Source organism: Scyliorhinus torazame, chromosome 11, assembly GCF_047496885.1.
Source record: "Scyliorhinus torazame isolate Kashiwa2021f chromosome 11, sScyTor2.1, whole genome shotgun sequence".
NCBI lineage: Eukaryota > Metazoa > Chordata > Chondrichthyes > Carcharhiniformes > Scyliorhinidae > Scyliorhinus > Scyliorhinus torazame.
In genome coordinates this window covers 201,451,443-201,475,156 of record NC_092717.1, presented here as the reverse complement: position 1 = coordinate 201,475,156, position 23,714 = coordinate 201,451,443, and the positions used below count along the sequence as shown (strand labels likewise).

At 54.0% G+C, this 23,714-nt stretch overlaps 1 long non-coding RNA gene across 1 annotated transcript in view; it reads left to right on the top strand.

The window, feature by feature from the left end:
- The window catches only part of LOC140386043 (uncharacterized), a 64,823-nt gene extending 50,697 nt beyond the window's left edge, over window positions 1-14,126 (top strand). Inside the window, exons 4-6 of the long non-coding RNA XR_011933555.1 lie at window positions 2,049-2,221; window positions 13,171-13,251; window positions 13,349-14,126. This is a non-coding gene — a long non-coding RNA (uncharacterized lncRNA). The remainder of the gene's footprint in view (window positions 1-2,048; window positions 2,222-13,170; window positions 13,252-13,348) is intronic.
- Window positions 14,127-23,714: the final 9,588 nt, after the last annotated feature.

Here is a 23,714-nt window from a genome sequence, read left to right as displayed (position 1 = left end):
GCGGGATTCACGGCGGCCAACGGCCATTCTCCGACCCGGCGGGGGGGTCGGAGAATGACGCCCACTATCTTAGAATCCCTACAGTGCAGAAGGAGGCCATTTGGCCCATCGAGCCTGCACCAATCCTCTGAAAGAACACCCTACCCCACTCACTCCCCAACCCTATTAGGGAAGCATGGTAGCACAGTGGTTAGCACAGTTGCTTCACAGTTCCAGGCTCCCATGCTCAATTCCCGGTTTGGGTCACTGTCTGTGCGCAGTCTGCACGTTCTCCCCGTGTGTGCTTGGGTTTCCTCCATGTCATAATATCCACGCATGTATATAATGAAGTGCAGACAGGCAGTGATTGACACACAGGGTGACCAGTAAGCACACAGCTCAGTGCAGCCAATCACCAGACAGGACATCACCACTATAAAGCCAGAGGGCACTAGGTTTCCCGCTCTCGCGGGACCCAGCCACTGAGACAGTCAGAGTCCACGAGCCAGCACAGTGCAAACACCATGTGGTAGCCAGTAAGTCTGGTCAGGGTAGTACAAAGTCTCCAGTCAGTTCAGTATAGTGTCGACCCACAGTTAAAGATGTCTGTTTAGTTCTATCGTTCAATAAAACCGTGTTGGATCTTCTACAGTGTTAGAGGTCTGTTTCTCGCATCGCTGCATCAAGTGCAGTCCACACCGAACTGACCTGCCTAACACATCACTCCGGGTGATCCAGTTTCCTTCCACTGTCCAAAGATGTGCAGGTTAGGTGGACTGGCCATGATAAATTACCCTCAGTGCCCAAAAAGTGTGGGTGGGGTTACTGGGTTACAGGGATAGGGTGGAGGCGTGGGCTTAAGTGGGGTGCTCTTTCCAAGGGCCGTTGTAGACTCGAAGGGCCGAATGGCCTCCTTCTGCACTGTAAATTCTATGATTCTATCTCCACAACCCCACCCAATCTGCACATCTCTGGACACTAAGGGGAAAATTAGCATGGCCAATCCACCAACCTGTACATCTTTAGACAGTGGGAAGAAACCAGAGCACCCGGAGGAAACCCACGCAGACATGGGGAGAACTTGCAAACTCCACACAGACAGTCACCCGAGGCTGGAATTGAACCTGGGTCCATGGCGATGTGAGGCAGCAGTGCTAACCACTGTGCCACCGTGCCGCCCACAGTCTTCTACAGTTGTTTCCTGTATTATCAAGTACGCAGGAATGTCTAGGTCTTCACTTGGCATAGTTTGTTACAAATTCTCGGTTGACTCTGTCTCTGGCAGTATAGTTCGAGTTGCTAAAAATTGATCAGCATGTCTTCTCCACACTAGATCACCCGAGTTTGAACTGTGTAGGAGACTAGTTCTGTCTGTAATAAGACGATGGCAGGTACCAATTCTCACTGGAGGTATAGTTCCTTGCCAATACTTCCTGACATTTCTGAACGATACAGCGTTTAGCCCTGTTCCCATGTCACAAAACCTGACTTGTGAATTATTGTGAACTGAATTGTGGCCCATTGGGAGCAGGGCCCAGGTGCGAGTCCCAATTCTTAACCTTGGAAACATGTGCAGGGTGGAGAGCGTGCCAGATTCCGTTGAAATCCCGGTATCGGGCTCACGCTTTGAGAGGGTGGCCTGATCCCGAGGTCCGGTGGCAGCCCCCCCACAATGCTAATTCTGTGTGTGTCCCCCCCGCCAACAAGGAAGGGGATCCTCCCCCCCCCCCCCCCCCCCCACCACCTTGGGAATATCGTGTCATCCCTCCCCCCCCACACAGCACGCACACATGACAGTGACACCCCCCCCCACACACACACTGACACCCCCGTCACACACCTTCGTCAGTCACCCCCACTGGGTGCCAAACCTGTTCCGAGGGGGGGGAGGCGCTCCATCCTCTGCCTGATTGGGATTCCCGATCAAGCGGAGGTCAATGGAGAATCCCGGCCACTATTTTGCTCCATCTCACCTTTCTCCATTTCTCCACCTTCAAAAAACTTTTTCTTTGTGATATAGGTCAATAATTTGGATGCAAATTTAAAAGATATGATTGTGAAATTTGCAGACAATACAAAAATTGACGTGTCGTTGATGGTGAAGAAAAACGGTGCACATTGCAGCAGATATCAGTCGACTCGTCAGGAGGGCCTAACAACGGCAAATAGATTTCAATCCGGTGAAGCGTGAGGTTCTGCATTTGGGGAAGACTAATGAGGCAAAGGAATATGGAATAAATGGGTAAGACACTGAGAAGAGTAGAGGAATGGAGGGACGTTGGAATGTATGTCCACAGATCCCTGCAGATAGTTGAACAATCCAAGGTAAAGGGATCAAGAAGGCATATAGGATGTTTGCCTTTATTAGTAAAGGCATAGAATATAAGAGCAGGGAGATTATGCTGAAACTATAATCAGCACTCGTGTGCTGTTCACTGCACTGTATAAGAGGTGTGATTTTGCTGGAGGAGAACAGAGGAAATTTGCAAAGATGTTGGCTGGACTGGAGGATTTTAGTTATCAGGAAGATTTGATTTTGAGCAGAGAAGACTAGGAGGCACCTTGTTGGAGTTGATAGTTGAGTGGTCTATATAATTAGGGGGCATAGCTTTAGGGTAAGAGGTAATTAGTTTAAAGGGGATTCTATTGGAAGTTCCTTCACCCAGGTGATAGCGGTGATCTGGAACTAACTGCCTAATAGGGTGATAGAGACAGAAAGCCTCATAACATTGAAGAAGTATTTAAATATGCACATGATGTGGGTAACCTACAGAGCTATGGACCAAAATCTGAAACATGGGACGAGGCCGGATGGCTCCGTATCAGCCTCCATGGGCATGATCGAGCCAATGACCTCCCGTGTTGTAACTTTCTACAATTTCTCTAAGTTTCAAAGCTCATGTTTCCAACCAAACTTTCAGTTATCACTACAAATCCCTTTCTCTAGCGACGGACTGTGAAGTTGATGGGCCAAATGCTTCCTCCTATGCCATAATGACGCAATGCATTCAATTATTACGATGGAATCTTCCGTCCTCGGAGGTGTCTCACTGATTACCTGAAAAAGCAGTGAGACATTCGCATTGACTCTGGGGAGAAAGACTGTCATATCTTCTGCCTATCAGGCAGTTGATGGACAGCGCTGGGCCTTTTTCCAGACTGTCACTCCGGAAGATGACTTCCCATCCGCTACGGTCTGCGGGCCAATTGGAGGCCGGCAGATCTTACACCCAGCAGCAGCATGGAGGAGGCCATGACGGAGATGGAACAACACCCCTTGGAATACCTGGATCATGGAGCAGCCCAGGATAAAGGTAAGTTTGGTTAGGGTGGGTGAGCCTCATAGGGCGGGCGCTGTGGGGAAAGGAGGGATCGTGGGGATCGGCAATAAGAGCCCCCTGCAGTCAGTGGTGACTCCCCTCTCGTTAATTGACCACTTAAGGGACTCCAGTGGAGGCAAGGTGGGAAGGGCAAACATGGGTCAACAGCCCAAAACTTACTTCCAGTGGAGGCAGGTAAATGTCGGGTATCGATCCCTACGCCATCCCGCCAAATTCTCAAGCCTGCCTGCCTCCTTCCTCGCATCCTGCGGTGGCAGGAGATTCCAACCTTTATCTTTTTTACTTTTCCTTCTTCCTCTCTCTCTCTCTTTAAAATTTCTGTTTCTGGGTTGTTCCGATGTCCACCCAAAAGTAATAGGACGGCATAGTCATTATAACCTCCCCAGCACTTACTCCCAGCAATAGCATTAAAAGAAAAACTTGTAAGTGTTGCAGTTCTAAAGTATCTTTCACTACCTCAGGATGCCCCAGAGCACATTACAGACAATGACATGGAGCGTAATCACTGTTGTAGTGCAAGAAATGCGGCAGCCAATATGTGCACAGCAAACTCCTACAAACAGCAATGTAATCATGACCAGGTCATCTGCTTTTATGATATTGATTGACAGACAAACTTTGGCCAGGACACTGGGATAATTCCCTGTCCTCCTTCAAAATAGTGCCATGGGAACTTTTAAATCCACCCACGATGCCTGATGGGACCAATTTGAAGCCTCATCCTAAAGACTACACCACCAACGAGGCAGTACCCCCTCACTGTTAGCCCAGATTGTTGTGCACAGGTTTCGGGAGTGGGACCTGAACTCACCAGTTCTGACTCTGAGGCAAGGGGGCTACAAACGGAACCATGGCTGTCAACATTCTTTTTTAAAAAGCACAGGTATTTAAATGAATATCAAGTCTTCATAATTGATCATTGTTATGAAGTTGTACTATTGTTCATAGCAGTATTTTATTCAATAAAATGGAAGAATGAATTGGCAAATGTTATTAAGTGCTCATATTAAATTATTTGATGGAGTAATGGAGCTAAATAATTGTACTTACACAGGCTGCAGTCAATAAACTGTATCTACAAAGTGAATGAGAATTGAATTCAAGGAACTTCAAGCTCTTGTTACTGACCTCCAAACAGCAAATACAGAAACCACATCGCTTTACTATTGATTTCATTTTATCCAATACGGATCTTACCTCTTGGGGCTCAATATACATAATAAAATGGAGTGGAAGAGCGGCACAGTGGCACAATGGTTAGCACTGCTGCCTCACGGCTCTAGGGACCTGGGTTCAATTCCGGCCTCAGTGTGGAGTTTGCATTTTCTCCCCGTGTCTGCGTGGGTTACCTCCGGGTGCTCCAATTTCCTCCCACAGTCCAAAGATGTGCAGGTTAGGTGGATTGGCCTTGCTAAAATTGCCTCTTTGTGTCCAAAGATTAGGTTGGGCTATGGGAATAGACCAGCAGAGTGGGCCTAGGTAGGGCTCTCTTTCAGAGGGTTGGAGCAGACTTGATGGGCCAAATGGCCTCCTTCTGCACTGTCGGGACTGCTAAGGAAGTTACCCGCTTCACTTCCTATTTCATCCCACCCCACCACTTCCACTGCACACTGCTCTTTCCTGGATCATGCACCCAAATCACCAGTGTCATGACAGTAACAGCTTTACTCCATCTCTGCCATGAGTTCATTTAGTGGGTTTAATATGTCAGTGCCATAGGTCCTATAATCTATGACCTCAGCCAGGCAAGCTCGCAGTACCGTAGGACAATATGGATGATTACCTGGCTCACTAATGGAGTATGGCAAGTAGTTCAATCATTTACTGGTGAGGGATATTTCCCACATTGCTCCAGCTATCTCTGCAACACAATGGGACTTGGTCAATGGCCCCTCGAGCTTGCTCCACCATCCACTAAGATCATTGCTGATCTGATTATAACCTCAACTCCACATTCCCACCTATACCTGATAATCCTTCACCCCCAGCAGAAAACAAACTATCTACTGCTGTCTTAAAAATATTCACACACTCTGCTCCCACCATTTTTTAAGGAAGAGAGTGTCGAAGATTTACAATCCTTTGACAGAAAGAATTTCTCTTCATCTCTGACTTAAATGGGAAACCCCTTATATTAAACAGACATCCGATATGGAGGCCAAGTGTTCGCGCCGTCGTCGCGTTTCACGACGGCGCGAACAGGGCTCAGCCACGACCTATTCTGGTCAACACGGGGCCAACACGGCGTTGGAGCGGTTAACGCCGCTCCAGCCTCCTTACGCGGCGACAAATGGGTGCCGTCCAACCCACGCATGCGCAGTTGGGGCAGCTCAGTCCTGCGCAGTTGGGCCGCGCCATCCTGCGCATGCGCGGGGAACGTCTTACACACGCCGGCCCCGACCCAACATGGCGCGGTGTTCAGGGGCCGGCTGCGCCTGAAAGTAGGCTCGAGGGGGAAGAGGCCGGCCCGCCAATTGGTGGGCCCCGATCACGGGCCAGACCCCATCGGAGGCCCCCCCCCCCCCAGTGAAGGAGCCCCCCTCCCCCTCCACAGGCCGCCCCCCGAGCGTTCCCGCAGAGTTCCCGCCGGCAGCGACCAGGGGTGAACGGCGCCGGCGGGACTCTGTCATATCGGGGTGGCCGCTCGGCCCATCCGGGGTGGCCGCTCGGCCCATCCGGGCCGGAGAATTGGCGGCCCCGCCGATTCCAGCGGCCCGCGACCGGCGCCACGCCAAACACGCCGGCGCAAATGGCGCCGATTCTCTGCACCTCGGAGAATCGCGCACCAGCGTCGGGGCATCGTGACGTGGTTGCGCCGATTCTCCAGCCCGGCGAGGGGCTCAGAGAATCGCCCCCAGTGGCTCTTAGTTATAGATTCTTTAATAAGAGCAAACATCCTCTCCACATCCACCCTGTCAAGACCTCTCAGGATCTTATGAACTGGATTTTCCCACCCTGCCCATTGCAAGAACGCCACAGGCGAGCCGTGTACACTGGAGGCCTCATTGACCTTGGGTGGGATTCTCCGGTCACGGGCGGATGCGGCCGGAGAATCCCACCCTATATATTTGTTAGGTGCTGTTAGGTAATTTGGGCATTCTGAATTCTCCCTCAGTGTACCCGAACAGGCGCCGGAATGTGGCGACTAGGGGATTTTCACAGTAACTTCATTGCTGTGTTAATGTAAGCCTACTTGTTACAATAAAGATAAGTATTATCATTATTATGTACACAGTTCTCCAGATGTGCTCTCACCAATGTCCTGTGCAACTGAAGCATAACCTCTCTATTTTTGTATTCAATTCCCCTCGCAATAAATGATAACATTCTGTCAGCTTTCCTAATTATTTCTGTACCTGCATACTTACATTTTGCAATTCATTCACGGGATCTCTCTGCACCTCAGAGATCTGCAATTCTTCATCTTGTAAACAATACACTTTTTAAAAATCCTTCCTGCCAAAATGCTAAATCACACACTTTTCCACATTATACTCCATTTATCATGTCTTTGCCTACCTATTTCACCTAATGTATCCATTTGTAGCCTCCTTATGTCCTCTACACAACTTACTTTCCAACCTCTCTTTGTGTCATCAGCAAATTTAGCAACTATGCCTTTGGTCCCTTCATCTAAATCATTTATATAAATTGTAAAATGTTGTGACTCCAGCACTGATCCCTGTGACATCCCATGCATTACATCTTGCCAACCAGAAAATGAGCCATTCATGCCTTCACTCTGTTTCCTGTTAGCTAGCCAATTTTCTACCCTTGCCACTATGTTACCCCCTACACAATGTGCTTTTATTTTCAGCAAAAACCTTTGATGTGACACTTCATCAAATGCCTTCTGGAAATCTAAGTACAGCACACCCGCCAATTCCTCTTTATTCCACAGTACCTGATACTTCTTCATAGAACTCCAATAAATTGGCTAAACATGATTTCCCTTTCACAAAACTACATTGACTCTGCCTGATTACCTTAAATGTATCCAAGTGCAATGCTATAATGCCTTTAACAATAGCTTCTAACATTTTCTCTCTGCCAGATGTTAAGCTAACTCACCTGTAATTTCCTGCTTTCTGTCTAAATAAAGGAATTACATTTGCTTTTTCCATCCAATGGGATCTTCCCCTAATCTAGGGAATTGTGGGAAATTAATATTAATACATCAACTATCTCTCTGGCCATTTCTTTTAAGATCCTAGAATGAAACCATTAGGATCTAGGAACTTGTCAGCCATCAGTTCCAACAATTGGCTAAGTACAACCTCCCCAGAGATTGTAATTTTCTTGAGTTCCTCCCTCTGTTCCATTTCCTGATAGACAGTTACTTCGGGGATGTTACTTGTATCTTTTATAGCGGAGACTGATACTAAATACCTGTTCAATTCATCTGCCATCTCCTTTTTTGCATTATTATTTCCCTGGACTTACTTTCTTTCGGACCAATGCTCATTTAGTTAACTAATTTCTTTTAAAATATCTATTGAATCTCTTATCTTTATATTTCCAGCTAGCTTCCTCTTGTACTCTAATTTTTCCCTCCTTCTTAATCTTTTGGTCGTTCTTTGTTTATTCAAATATTCTGTCCAGTCCCTGACCTGCCTCCCAACTTTGAAGAATTCTATGCTTCTTCTTTGTCTGATGATATTTCATTTTTTTAGTTAGCTACGGATGGTGGGTCCTTCCCTCTGAATTTTTCTTTCCTGTTGGAATGTATCTATTTTGTGTATTCTGAAATATCCCTTTAGATGTCTGTCAGCACATCTCTGTTAACCTATCCCATAACCTCAATTGCCAGTTCACTTTTGCTAGCTTTGCATTGATGTCCTCATAATCGCCCTGATGACAAGTTGACAAAAGTAGTCTTAGCCACATTTTTCTCTCTCTCAAACTGTGTAGAGCTCAATAATATTGTGGTCACTGCTACTTCGGAGCACCGTCACTATGAGGACATTAATTAATCCAATCTCATTGCACAATACCAGGCCTAGTCTCGCCTGCTCCCTGGTTGACTCCAGAGTGTGCTGTTCTAAGAAATTATCCCCAAAACATTCTACAAAGTTGTCATCTACACTACCTTGCCCATCTGGTTGGTCTAGTCTTTATGCAGGTTAAAATCCCTTCTGAGAATCGGCGAACCTTTCTGCCAAGCTCTCACTGGGGACGATTCTTCACCCAGGTTGTACCAGCGCACACCCCGCTATTCCAGGAGAGCCCCTAAAAAGGGTTCACACCGGCCGCTGAACAGGGTGCGATGATTCCAGCCCACGACACTTGATACGATCTGGTTCACGGCCTCGCTGGGCATGGACCAGATTAGGATATTTAAATAAGCATGGGCAGCAATTTAAATAAGCATTTGAATATGTTTGGTGCTTCTCTCGTGATTCTACCCCCCTCACCCCACCCCCCAACCCCAGCCCCCTCGGCGTAGCTGAGGCTTGCTTGCAGGAATCAATATTGATCTCCCATCACTGGAGATCAGACATGATGACCTCACTGGGGGGGGGGCTTGGAAGCCATTGAAGCCTCTGGTTGGTCAGGGACAGGGCAGGGCAGTGGGCTGGCAGTGCTAATGTGGTAGGGGGAGCTGCCAAGTGGTGGGGCCTGAAAGGAGGCATGGCCATGAAAGAGGGATTGCGGGGGCGAAGCCATGAAGGGGGATGTGGCTGAGGGAAGTTTGGGGGACTGAGAGAGCGTGGTCGTCAAGAGGGGCATGGAGGGGAGGCATTTGACGACCCCATGTCGCTCACCGGGATGGCTGGCACTGATGATTTGGAGAGGCCCAATGTCAGTGAGATGGGGTGGACCCTGAAGGGAAACTCTTTTGGAGGACCCCAATGCCGGCGATCCTTGGGGTGGCGGAGGGGAGGGGGGCGGCGGAGGGGAGGGGGGTGGGGTGTGGGGGGTGTCTGCACTTTCCCTTTGAGACCGGCATGGCAATGATTGTGAGGCCGGGCTTGCTGCTGTCTCGGGTCCCACACATTACTGTTCCATGGGTTTCACGCCTGGCTCTGAAGAAATGACTAACTGTGGGAGAATTACGATGATAATCGAGATGGAAATGCCAACTCGTACGGAATTCCCCCCCAAAATGACACCATTCCGCCTACTATTTCTTCTTGGATACCCAGCCCTACTGTATCATTCCAGTGAGGGGGCTTGTCCATCACTTCCAAAAGTGGCTTTTTGCCTTTATCATTTCTCATCTCGAGCCAAACCGCTTCTATGGGCGTCATTCTCCGCCGGCGGGAGTCTCCGTTCTGCCGGCACCGGGGGGTTTCCCGACGGCGTAGGGCTGCCCCACAATGGGAAACCCCATTGACCGGCCGGTATTACGGAGACTCCCGCCGGCCGGTCGGCGGAGAAATGTGGCGGGGCGGGGAGGAGAATTTCGCCCTATATCCTGGAGGGGCGGGATTCTCCGACCCCCCGCCGGGTCGGAGAATCGCCGGGGGCTGGCGTGAATCCCGCCCCCGCCGGTTGTCGAGTTCTCCGGCACTGGATATTCGGCGGGGGCGGGAATCGCGCCGCGCCGGTTGGTGGGCCCCCCCCCGCGATTCTCCGGCCCGGATGGGCTGAAGTCCCGCTGCTAGAATGCCTGTCCCGCCGGCGTGGATTCAACCACCACTCTTACCGGCGGGACAAGGCGGCGCGGGCGGGCTCCGGGGTCATGGGGTGGGGGGCACGGGGCGATCTGGCCCTGGGGGGTGCCCCCACGGTGGCCTGGCCCGCGATCGGGGCCCACCGATCCGCGGGCGGGCCTGTGGCATGAGGGCACTCTTTTCCTTCCGCCTTTGCCACGGTCTCCACCATGGCGGAGGCGGAAGAGACCCTCTCCAGTGCGCATGCACGGGGATGCCGTGAGCGGCCGCTGACGCACCCGCGCATGCGCCGCCCGGCAATGTCATTTCTGCGGCAGCTGGGGGGAGGGCACCAAAGGTCTTTCCCGCCAGCTGGCGGGGCAGAAATCAGTCCGGCTCGGGCCTAGCCCCTCAAGGTTAGGTCTCGGCCGCTCAAGATGCGGAGGATTCCGCACCTTTGGGGCGGCGCGATCTGGCTCCGGGGGGTGCCCCCACGGTGGCCTGGCCCGCGATCGGGGTCCACCGATCCGCAGGTGGGCCTGTGCCGTGGGGGCACTCTTTTCCTTCCGCCTTCGCCATGGTCTCCACTATGGCGGAGGCGGAAGAGACCCCCTCCACTGTGCATGTGCGGGGATGCCGTGAGCGGCCGCTGACGCTCCCGCGCATACGCCGCACGGCAAAGTCATTTCCGCGCCAGCTGGCAGGGCACCAAAGGCCTTTCCCGCCAGCTGGCGGGGCGGAAATCAGTCCGGCGCGGGCCTAGCCCCTCAAGGTGAGGGCTCAGCCCCTCAAGATGCGGAGAATTCCGCACCTTTGGGGCAGCGCGATGCCGGACTGATTTGCGCCGTTTTTGGCGCCGGTCGCAGAGCCACCACTCCACCTTTCCCTATCTTCCTATCCTTCCTAAAAGTCACATATCCTTCAAAATGCAGGTTCCCATTTATGCCATCCTGCAGCCATGTCTCTGTAATGACTGTTAGATCCTACTTATTAATCTCACTGTCAGTTTATCATTTTTTTCAAATACTACGTGCATTCAGATACAGAGCCGTTAGTTTTGTCCCTTTAGGGTTGTCTTCGCTCCGAGGTCATTAATTAATCGGGGGCTGGATTCTCCCTTTGAGAGACTTGGGCCGGGATTCTCCGAGCCCTCGCCGGGTCAGAGAATCGCGGGGGGTGCGGGAAATTCCCACCACGCCACTCCGACTTCGGGCCTCCGATTCTCCGGCAACTGGAGAATCGCCGCGGTGCCGGTCGGGAGCCGCTGAAATAGGCCCCCACAGCGATCCTCCGCGGGCGATCAGCCGATCTCTCGCCAGCATGGTTTACATCTGGTACCACACGGCGGCAACTCGGACTTGTAGCCGCACCGGCGTTCCTCGTGGGGGACGGGGGGAATCTGACTCCGGGGGTGAGCCTCAGCGGTGGCCAGACCTGCGTTCGGGGGCCACCGATTGGTGGGCCATCGTGATCTGGGCGTGACCTACCTTACTCCGCGCGGGCGCGCTGTGTGGCTCCGCCATGTCAGTGGCACCCGCGCCAAAGTGGGCCGCCGCGCGCATGCGCGGACCCACTTGAAATGAAATTAAATAAAAATCGCTTATTGTCACAAGTAGGCTTCAAATGAAGTTACTGTGAAAAGCCCCTCGTCACCACATTCCGGCGCCTGTTCGGGGAGGCTGGTACGGGAATTGAACCGTGCTGCTGGCCTGCCTTTGTCTGCTTTAAAAACCAGCTATTTAGCCCTGTGCTAAACCAGCCCCTAAACTTGCGGCTGCTGTGCACATGCGCGGCAGCGCGGTCTGAACACCAGGGCCCCGCCGGCAGCCTGAGCTGCGGGACGCACACTGGGGCTCTGCTAGCCCCCTGGAAAACAGAGAATCACCCCGGAATTTTGAGGAAAGACTCCGGAGTGATTCTGTCCCGTTTTCCAGCTGGCATTGGGACTTCGTCGCCAAAACAGAGAATCCGGGCTTTGTTCTCCCACCGGAGTTGAATCAGTTCTGGTTTGCGCTGGGGCTAGGAGTGGAGCCCTGAAGTGATTCTCTCTCCCCAGTCGTGCTATCGGGCCACCATTTTGAGGTTGCAGTTTGGTGGGCCAAAATAATGCATGGAAATAAATTGTTTTTGCTGAGAGAGGATAAAGATTGGGAGAAATTCGGTTACACCAACAATTGTTAGTTCGGAAGGCAAATTCAATGTTAGCATTCATGTCAAGAGGGCTAGAATACAAGACCAGGGATGTACCTCTGAGGCTGTATAAGGCTCTGGTCAGAGTCCATTTGGAGTATTGTAGCAGTTTTGAGCCCCGTATCTAAGGAAGGATGTGCTGGCCTTGGAAAGGGTCCAGAGGAGGTTCACAAGAATGATCCCTGGTATGAACAGCTTGTCGTATGAGGAACAGTTGAGGACCCTGGGTCTGTACCCTTTGGAGTTTAGAAGGATGAGGCGGGATCTTGTTGAAATTTACAGGACACTGTGAGGCCTGGATAGAGTGGACGTGGAGAGGATGTTTCCACTTGTAGGAAAAACTAGAACCAGAGGACACCATCTCAGACTAAAGGGACGATCCTTTAAAACAGAGATGAGGAGGAATTTCTTCAGCCAGAGGGTGGTGAATCTGTGGAACACTTTGCCGCAGAAGGCTGTGGAGGTCAAATCACTGAGTTTCTTTAAGACAGAGATAGAAAGGGTCTCGATTAATAAGGAATCGGGGTTATGGGGAGAAGGCAGGAGAATGGGGATGAGGAAATATCAGCCATGATTGAATGACGGAGCAGACTCGATGGGCTGAATGGCCTAATTCTGCTTCTATGTCTTATGGTCTTACGTTCTTATATTCCCTGGGTGGGTAAAATTTGCCCCACAAGACAAATAAAAAAGCAGTACCTAGCTAAGTGACAATTAAAAATAACCAGATCATTTTTATCAGAGGTTTGTTGTTACCAAATAACAGAAGGTCAAAGGTAAGAAATATTTGTTTATTCCTGGGCGAAGAAAGTTGGATGTTGATAGGGTGATCAATGTGGCTGTACTGACTTGCAAGCTGAGAGACCTGTAAAGGTCCAGAGACATGAAGATATCCTCAGTAGAATTTTCCAGAACTTATTGGACTTACAGTCAGCCAGCCACAGTTATCAATTTTGCAACATCTCTCTCCCTTCGTGTACTGTGACCTCTGCTGAATTGCATGAAACTTGCTGAAACATGGTTATGTATCCGTCTCACCAACTTGGGTTTCCTTCTTTTCATAGGTTTCAGATGATCATAAAGGAAGAGACAGAAAAGTGTTTGTCAACCTCAGATTTGAAGTAAAATCACATGACCAGGACAAAGTTAGTCTTAAAATTCCTAATTTTAGACTGTAATAACTTTGGCTTATCAACTAGGTATGAAACAACTGACGTTGATTTATAACTTACTATCTTTCAGAATGTTGCAGCTTCATGGCTGGCAGTCACCATCCAGAATCGATCTGAGGCAAAGCCCGCGCTTGCTAGGGTGAACCCCTACCCTGCACCCCTGATTGGTTTTCCAGGATTAAGTCACCATATTGGCCGATTGCCACTTAAAGGGCCAGACATCACACCCTCCCCTTCTAAGTCCTTTTATACAATGCCAACAGTTAAACTATACAGACCCCAATAATTTTATCATTTAACCCATTCAGCCAGTCCATGATAGATTTAGGGCATAGAATACGGGTCGAGCCCTGAAAAACTATGTGGCTGCCTTAGGGCCTACGTGGATCTTTGCCTGCAGACCCTTAACTTTCCCTACATCCATGGCGTGGATCCGGACTCAACAGGTGAATAGCGCACGAGCCCCAAATTGGGCACACACAGATTGTGAAACATCACACGAGTCACTTGACTCGCTCCGTCCGAGGGTGAGATCCAGACCTGAATATTGAAACGAGCAGAATTGTTCATTTAAAGAGCCGGACACCAGATGCCCAGGACTCACTGGCCACTCCTGGGAGACCTCACCGGGTCACTGTCTGTGTAAGTGTGCACTTTCTCCCCAGATCTGCATGTGTTTCCTCTGGGTGCTCTGGTTTCCTCCCACAAGTCCTGAAAGGCGTGATGTTAGGTGAATTGGACATTCTGAATTCTCCCTGTGTACCCGAACAGGCGCCGGAGTGTGGCGACTAGGGGATTTTCACAGTAAATTAATTACAATGTTAATGCAAGCCTACTTGTGACACTAATAAAGATGATTATTATCACTATGTCCTTCAGGTATGCTATTACACGTCGTAACGCTTCCAATAAACTTTCCATTATTCTCTGGAATATGGCACAAGCTGACTACAAGCCGAAAAGCAGGCGTGCATACTGAATAAATCCTTGTGTTTGTTAATTTTAACATAACTTCGGGAAGCATCGTCCAACTGAAGTTGCTGATAAATATGGCGCATGTCTAACTTCGTATAAGATTGGCCTCCGGCCAGCTTTGCATACAAATGTTCTATCTTTGGAATGGGGTACTTGTCTAGCTTGGCAGCCTGATTCACTGTCAATTTGTAGTCCCCACGGACACAAATGGTCTTGTCTGGTTTTATCACAGGGCCTATGGGGGCTGCCCATTCTGCAAACTGGGCTGGCCGGATTATTCCCAGTTCTTCTGTGTCTCCACTTTTTGAATGAAATGAAATGAAAATCGCTTATTGTCACAAGTAGGCTTCAAATGAAGTTACTGTGAAAAGCCCCTAGTCGCCACATTCCAGCACCTGTTCGGGGAGGCTGGTACAGGAATTGAACCGTGCTGCTGGCCTGCCTTGGTCTGCTTTAAAAGCCAGCGATATAGCCCAGTGTGCTAACAAACCAGTTTTCTAACAAGGCATAGAGTACGGGTCGAGCCCTGAAAAACTATGTGGCTGCCTTAGGGCCTACGTGGATCTTTGCCTGCAGACCCTTAACTTACCCTAGCTCATTGCACAGTACATCTTTGTAATTCTTCATTAATTCTAGCAGGCCTCTTTCTTTTATTTGAAACATATCTGTCCAATTTAGTTTAATTTCTTTGAGACAGTCACGATCCAGTAGACTTGATCCTCAGCCTGATAGAAGTATTGGTGGGAGTTGGGCAGATTGCTGCTGCCATCTCACTGGTACGGTGGAAGTACCCATGATCTTGATGACCTCTCCTGTACACGTTGCCAATTTTGTTGATGTATTTCTTAAACCCAAATGCTGAACCCATTCTCGCAAGTGTTCCCCTATTACAGTAGCAGCCACTCCCGTGTCTAGTTCCATCTCTGTAGGCTTACCAATAACCAATTGCACCACTGTGATGGGGGTGACCGTGTTCACTTTCACATTGTTCAGTGAGTGAACACTCAAATAATTTGCAGGGAAATCTTCTACCCTGTGTCACTGTGATGTGCCACTGCCTTTAACACTGAGAAGGCTTGACTTGATCTTACACCGGTGCCTCAAGTGGCCCTTGCTGTGACATGAGTAGCATTCAGCTTCTTGAAGTCTGCAAGCTTCTGGGGAGTGATTACCCCCGCACTGGTAACATTCTGCTTCAATCTTTGGGGTTGCATTCACTCTCCTAAATCTTTTGACTGCTTCTTTCTACATTTCCTTCCCATTTAAAACTAGCGCCTTTACTTCTGGCACGGCTGCTGACTGCAGCCTTCCACTCAATCTCCAGCTTCTTTTTAAAATTGATATTTGGCTCCACTAACAGCTTTCTCTGAATGGCTTCATTATTGACTCCACAAACTGAGTGGTCTCGCAGCATATCATACAAGGTGGTCCCGAAGTCACAGTGCTCAGCAATTTGCCTTACCTTTGTGATGTAAATTTCAATGGGCTCTTCCTGTGGAACGAAACTTCAAATGCTGCAGGGTGACTGGGGGCTTTGGATGATAGTGTGCCTTCGCCAAATCCACTATCTCCATGAATGAACTAGAACCGAGCGTGTTTGGCGTCATAAGGCTGCGAAATAGACTAGGCCTGGGTTCCACACATACTTAAAAGGATTGCCTTCTTCTTCCCTCATCCTCTATTCCATTGGCCATAAATTAATAAGCTGGACATTCTATATACTGTGTCCGACCCTCAATTGAGCCATCAAAGTGGTCCAATCGGCTGAGACTTTTTTTAGAGGCCAGACGCCATGGGTGTGATTCAGCCACCGCGTTGTGCCTGGCATGGAGCAGGGCACGATGAGTGAATCCTTGGAGAGCCCCAAATTGGGCTTCACGCCAGGCGCCGGGCTGATCGTGAGTCACCTGACTTGCTATACTTGGCGTGATCTGGATTATGCCCTCGCTGGGTGCGATTCATATCCTGACGGGCATTCACCCACCATCTGGGAGTCAATGGCCGTGCCTGCGAGGCTTCAACTGCTTTTCACAATCATGGATCAGGCCTGATGGCACTTGAGGTGGGGGAGGGAGATCACTGAGACTGATTGGAGCCCCCAGGTCATCAGGGACAGAACTCCCCCTGGCATCTGGGCACCCTGGCAGTACCACAAGGCCTGATTGGGCTTGCTGGGGTGCCAGGTTTTCACTGCCAAGGGTTGGGGCCCGAGGGGGCTCATGCCCATGAAAGGGGAGGGGGGCTAGGGGGGCATGAAGGAGCATTTGGGGGGGTGAAAGGAGGGGTCTTGAAAGGGAGGGTGTAGAAATCGGGGGCAGCAATTCAAAATGGTGCCGCAATCTCTAAGGAGCCGGTCCTGCTGGCGAGCCCAGCTCCTCAGGGCCGGAAAAACATCAAAGTATGGCCTTGACTGGGGAGGAACTCCCCAATGCCCCCAAAAAACGACTAATTGCCATTGACTAGTGTAAGGTTTCTTCCTTATTTTTCCTTTCTTTATGTTTTGCCGTTAGCGTTTTGATTGATGTTTGATGGACATGTATCTTTAAGTCAAGCAGTAGGAAGAATGAAGAATTCAAAAGCGGCAAAATAATATAGGGTGTTTGAGCAGCAGAACTCAGACTTTGTCGTACTCGAGAGATCGGGTGGCACCCGGTTCGACTGGTTGACTGGTGGCCAAAAGGCTGTATTCTGCCCGGTAACAGGTGGTGATTGGAACCTACCCGAGTGGGATGATTTTTAGAGACCTGAGGAAAGCAGAGTTGGGTCCTTGACATTGAAGGAAGAAAGAACTGTGAGTGCTTTCTCACTCTCTGTTCTCTCCAGAAATGCTGTGAGCTGCTGTATTTCCGAACCTACGGAGAACCTGAATGAATGAATCTGCAGTGAAACCTATTTCAGGCTGAAGACAGAGACCTTGGACGGGATTCTCCGAAAACCGCCACGATGGCCGGGACCCGGCGCCAAATACAGCGCGGATCACTCTGGCGTCGGGCCCCCCCAAATGGCGCAAAGTCTCCGGGCCCGAGGGCGTCACCCGCCGTGGACGCACCACGTCACTGACGCCGTGCCGCGTCACAGCACAAAAGATGCAACCCCCCCCCGGAAGACCCGCTAAAATGGCCGCCCGCTGTGCAGCCCCGAGGTTCCAGGACATCGAGGCGCTCCTGGACGCAGTAGAGGAGAGGAGGGAGGCCCTGTACTCCGGACATGGCCGCAGGATTGCCCCACGCCTCAGCTGGCGCATGTGGAGAGAGGTTGCAGAGGCTTTCAGCGCTGTGGCTGTGACACCAAGGACAGGCACCCAGTGCCACAAGAAGGTGAACGAACTTGTCAGGGCAACCAGGGTGAGTCCTCTCCCCTCCCTCCCCCGTGATGTGCGACTACCCCCGGGTGCAACCAACCCTAACGCTAACCTAACCCTAACCCTAATGTGCTGCGCACCTCTGCCAATATACGCGCAACCGATGGCGTGCATTCATATATCTGTCTAACACTGTTGCCCTTTACCCCTGCCACCCACCTGCCCGCCCCCCACAGGAGAAGCGTGCACACAACAGGGAGCGTGAGAGGACCGGAGGGGGCCCAGCTGATGAGAGACCACTCACCGTTCATGAGGAAAGGGCCCTGGAACTGGCAGGCGGACCTGAGGACCGGGTGGTTGCCGATGCAGAGGTCGGGGGCGTACCAGCAAGTGAGACCCCACCCATAACCCCCCTCCCACATATCCCCCATATCCCCCCTCCCCATATCCCCCTCCCCATATCCCCCTCCCCATATCCCCCTCCCCATATCCCCCCTCCCCAATATCCCCCCTCCCCCATATCCTCCATTTCCCCCCTCCCCCATATCTCCCCTTCCAATATCCCCCCTCCCACATATCCCCCATATCCCCCGATCACTGCCCGCGTGTCTAACCATACATGCTGTATTGTGTATTGCAGGACAAAACGCCGAGGCACCCGTCCCCGCGGATGCCGCCCGGCCGCAGGACGCCGCAGGACGGCCACGAGGGAGAGACCCGGCCCCTCTGGCATGCGACGCCCGCAGGACGCCGCATGGCGGCCACGAGAGAGGGAGAGACCCAGCCCCTCTGGCATGCGGCCGCGCAGGATGCCCCAAGGAGGCCACGAGAGAGGGAGAGACCTGGAGCAACAGGGAGGCGACGCCCCCATCTCGTACGGGCGTGGCGACGCAGGCATGTGACCCCCCAGCGACGAGGGGGGCAGCCACAGGCCCCCGTCGCAGCCGAGCCAGGACAGCCCTACCCAGGCCAGCCCTACCCAGGCCAGTCTTACCCAGGACACCACAACCCAGGACACCACAACCCAGGACACCACTACCCAGGACACCACTACCCAGGACACCACCACCCAGGCCAGCCCTACCCAGGACACCACTACCCAGGACACCACTACCCAGGCCAGCCCTACCCAGGACAGCCCTACCCAGGACACCACTACCCAGGACACCACTACCCAGGACACCACTACCCAGGACACCACTACCCAGGACATCCCTACCCAGGACACCCCTACCCAGGACACCACTACCCAGGACACCACTACCCAGGCCAGCCCTACCCAGGCCAGTCTTACCCAGGACACCACAACCCAGGACACCACAACCCAGGACACCACTACCCAGGACACCACTACCCAGGACACCACCACCCAGGCCAGCCCTACCCAGGACACCACTACCCAGGACACCACTACCCAGGCCAGCCCTACCCAGGACAGCCCTACCCAGGACACCCCTACCCAGGACACCACTACCCAGGACACCACTACCCAGGCCAGCCCTACCCAGGCCAGTCTTACCCAGGACACCACAACCCAGGACACCACAACCCAGGACACCACTACCCAGGACACCACTACCCAGGACACCACCACCCAGGCCAGCCCTACCCAGGACACCACTACCCAGGACACCACTACCCAGGCCAGCCCTACCCAGGACAGCCCTACCCAGGACACCCCTACCCAGGACACCACTACCCAGGACACCACTACCCAGGACATCCCTACCCAGGACACCCCTACCCAGGACACCACTACCCAGGACACCACTACCCAGGCCAGCCCTACCCAGGCCAGCCCTACCCAGGCCAGCCCTACCCAGGACACCACTACCCAGGACACCACTACCCAGGACAGCCCTACCCAGGACAGCCCTACCCAGGACAGCCCTACCCAGGACACCCCTACCCAGGACACCACTACCCAGGACACCACTACCCAAGAGCACCCCTACCCAGGACACCCCTACCCAGGACACCACTACCCAGGACAGCCCTACCCAGGACACCACTACCCAGGACACCCCTACCCAGGACACCACCACCCAGGACACCCCTACCCAGGACAGCCCTACCCAGGACAGCCCTACCCAGGACACCACTACCCAGGACACCACTACCCAGGACAGCCCTACCCAGGACACCACTACCCAGGACACCCCTACCCAGGACAGCCCTACCCAGGACAGCCCTACCCAGGACACCACTACCCAGGACACCACTACCCAGGACACCCCTACCCAGGACACCACCACCCAGGACACCCCTACCCAGGACAGCCCTACCCAGGACACCACTACCCAGGACACCACTACCCAGGCCAGCCCTACCCAGGCCAGCCCTACCCAGGCCAGCCCTACCCAGGCCAGCCCTACCCAGGACACCACTACCCAGGACACCACTACCCAGGACAGCCCTACCCAGGACAGCCCTACCCAGGACAGCACTACCCAGGACAGCCCTACCCAGGACACCACTACCCAGGACACCACTACCCAGGACACCCCTACCCAGGACACCACTACCCAGGACACCACTACCCAGGACAGCCCTACCCAGGACACCCCTACCCAGGACACCACTACCCAGGACACCACTACCCAGGACACCCCTACCCAGGACACCACTACCCAGGACACCACTACCCAGGACAGCCCTACCCAGGACAGCCCTACCCAGGACAGCCCTACCCAGGACACCCCTACCCAGGACACCACTACCCAGGACACCACTACCCAAGAGTACCCCTACCCAGGACACCCCTACCCAGGACACCACTACCCAGGACAGCCCTACCCAGGACACCACTACCCAGGACACCACTACCCAGGACACCACTACCCAGGACACCACTACCCAGGACACCCCTACCCAGGACAGCCCTACCCAGGACACCACTACCCGGGACAGCACTGCCCAGGACACCCCTACCCAGGCCAGCCCTACCCAGGCCAGCCCTACCCAGGCCAGCCCTACCCAGGCCAGCCCTACCCAGGCCAGCCCTACCCAGGACACCACTACCCAGGACAGCCCTACCCAGGACACCACTACCCAGGACAGCCCTACCCAGGACACCGACACACATGACACCGAAATACAGGACGCTGAGACACAGTGGATGGGTGGAGCCGAACCGCCACCCCAGAGTACCATAGACTCTGAGTCAGACGATGCTCACGACACAACGCCACTGCTGCCTCCAACACCCTCCACCATCGCAGAGACACTCATCTTGGTTGGGCACTTTAGTGATGAGTACACTCTGGTACACTCACTGGTGCGCACAACACAGCCGTCCCGGTACAGCAGGTGGAGGGAGGAGCAGCAGAGGGGCCGGGAGGTCGGAGAGCATCCTTGCGCAAGCGAACATCTGCCGCCCAGATGGATCCCGGGTTCCTGGAGTTACCACACCCACCCATAGCCCCGATGCAACCACCTCCAGTTCTGCTGTACCGTCTGGGGAACCACCTAGGCGTAGTCAAAGGGCCCATAAGGCCAAACAATTAGACACTGAATAAGTTGGCATGGGTGCAGGGCACAGACGAGTTTTAGGGGCTAGGGCACGTGTATGGACTGTTTTTTATTAAAATCACTTTCACACCTACAGAATCTGCCTTTGTGCTCTGTCCGAAGCGTGCGGGGGTATCATGTACGTTGAACGCCAGTGTGTGTGTGTGAGGGGTGGTCTTACGTCGGTCCCAGGTGAGTGTGCCCCCCCTCCCCCTGGGCCGCCATCAACATCCCCCCGGGCAGAGGACGGGACCGTGCACCGCAGTGTCACGGCCGCATGCAGGGATGGTCCGGGTGGATGGTGGTACTGTGGCCATGGGTCAGACATTGTCCAACGATATGGAGCCAGGAGCTCATCGCAGAGCGGGTTGTCATCATCCTCCATGGCCTGCAATAGACACGCTACCACCGGCGACCGTGTGAGCCCGGCCCCTCGTGCCACAGGTGGATCTGCAATGGAGGGGTGATGTGCATGCAGGTGGGGTGGGTGTGGTTGGTGGGTGGGTAGATGGGGGGGCTGAGGGTGTTGGTGCTGGGCGGGTGAGGGGGGTGAGGGTGTTGGTGCTGGGTGGGTAAGGGCGGGGTGAGGGTGTTGGTGCTGGGCGGGTGAGGGTGCTGGGTGGATGGATGGGTGAGGGTGTGGGTGGTCGGCTGTTGCCATGGTGTGCGGTATGTGGCCATACTCGCCGATTCCCACACCCCTTAGTCAGTGAACTGGGCGGCTATCAGCCTGTCCCGTGCCTGCTGGCCCAGCCGGTAACGGTGGACAACCACCCGCCCATGTCTAGCCCATCTGCCCTGACCATTGCCCCCATCCTCCTCATCTGGGGAGGACTGCGCCTCTTCCTGCTGCTCCTCCAGTCCACCCTCCTCTGCCTGCGGCACATCGCCCCTCTGCTGGGCTATGTTGTGCAGGACGCAGCACACCACTATGATGCGGCCGACCCTATCTGGCGGGTACTGGAGGGCCCCCCAGAGAGGTCCAGGCACCTGAAACGCATTTTGAGACGCCAAAGCACCTCTCTATCACACCCCTTGTCACTGCATGGGCATCATGGTAGCCGTTCTCCGCGTCACTCTGTGGCCTCCGTATAGGCGTCATCAGCCAGGACCTCAATGTGTAACCCCTGTCGCCCAGCAACCAGTCCCTCAGCCGGGGGTGGCGTCCCTCGTACATGCCGGGGATGTAAGACCGCGACAGCACGTATGAGTCATGAACACTCCCGGGTACTGGGCGCAGACGTGCAGGATAATCATGCGGTGGTCGCAGACCACCTGGATGTTCATGGAATAGGTCCCCTTCCTATTGGTGAACACGGCCCTGTTATCTGCAGCTGGCCGCACGGTGAAGTGCATCCCATCGATCGCGCCCTAGACCATGGGGAACCCGGCCACGGCAGGGAAGCCCACGGCCCGGGCATCCTGGCTGGCCCGGTCCACAGGGAAGTGGATGTAGCGGTGCGCCATGGCATATAGGGCATCTGTCACAGCCCGGATGCACCGGTGCACCGATGTCTGCGATATGCCGGACAGGTCCCCACTCGGTGCCTGGAATGACCCCGTTGCATAAAAGTTCAGGGCCACCATAACCTTGACGGACACGAGGAGAGGGTGTCCCCCGCCAGTGCCACGCGGTGCCAGGTGTGCCCGCAGGTGGCAGATGTGTGCCATGGTCTCCCGGGTCATCCTCCTAAATTCCCTGTCCGTGAGGTCCTGGTACGACGAACGGGGCCGGCACTCGCAGTCACGCCCCCTCCCCGGCATTCAACCCCCCTCTCTGGCACTCTCCCCCCTCCCTGGCACTCTCCCCCCCCTTCCCGGCACTCACTCTCACCCCCCTCCCCGGCACTCTCGCCCCTCCCCGGCACTAAATCTCACCCCCCCCTCCCTGGCACTCTCCCCCCCGTCCCCGGCACTCACTCTCACCCACCCTCCCCGGCACTCTCCCCCCCTCCCTGGCACTCACTCTCACCCCCCCTCCCTGGCACTCTCACTCACCCCCCCTCCCCGGCACTCTCCCGCCCTCCCCGACACTCTCCCCACCTCACCGGCACTCACTCTCACCCCCCTCCCCGGCACTCACTCTCACCCCCCTCCCCGGCACTCACTCTCACCCCCCTCCCCGGCACTCTCGCCCCACCCCGGCACTCTCACTCAGCCCCCTCCCCGACACTCACTCTCACCCCCCTCCCCGGCACTCACTCTCACCCCCCTCCCCGGCACTCACTCTCACCCCCCTCCCCGGCACTCACTCTCACCCCCCTCCCCGGCACTCACTCTCACCCCCCTCCCCGGCACTCTCGCCCCACCCCGGCACTGTCACTCAGCCCCCTCCCCGACACTCACTCTCACCCCCCTCCCCGGCACTCACTCTCACCCCCCTCTCCGGCACTCTCGCCCCACCTCGGCACTCTCACTCAGCCCCCTCCCCGGCACTCTCCTCACCCTCCCCGGCACTCACTCTCACCCACCCTCCCCGGCACTCTCGCCCCTCCCCAGCACTCTCCCCACCTCACCGGCACTCACTCTCACCCCCCACCCCGGCGCTCCCTCTCACCACCCCCTCCCCGGCACTCTCCCGCCCTCCCTGGCACTCTCCCCCCCTCCCCGGCACTCACTCTCACCCCCCCCTCCCCGACACTCACCCCCC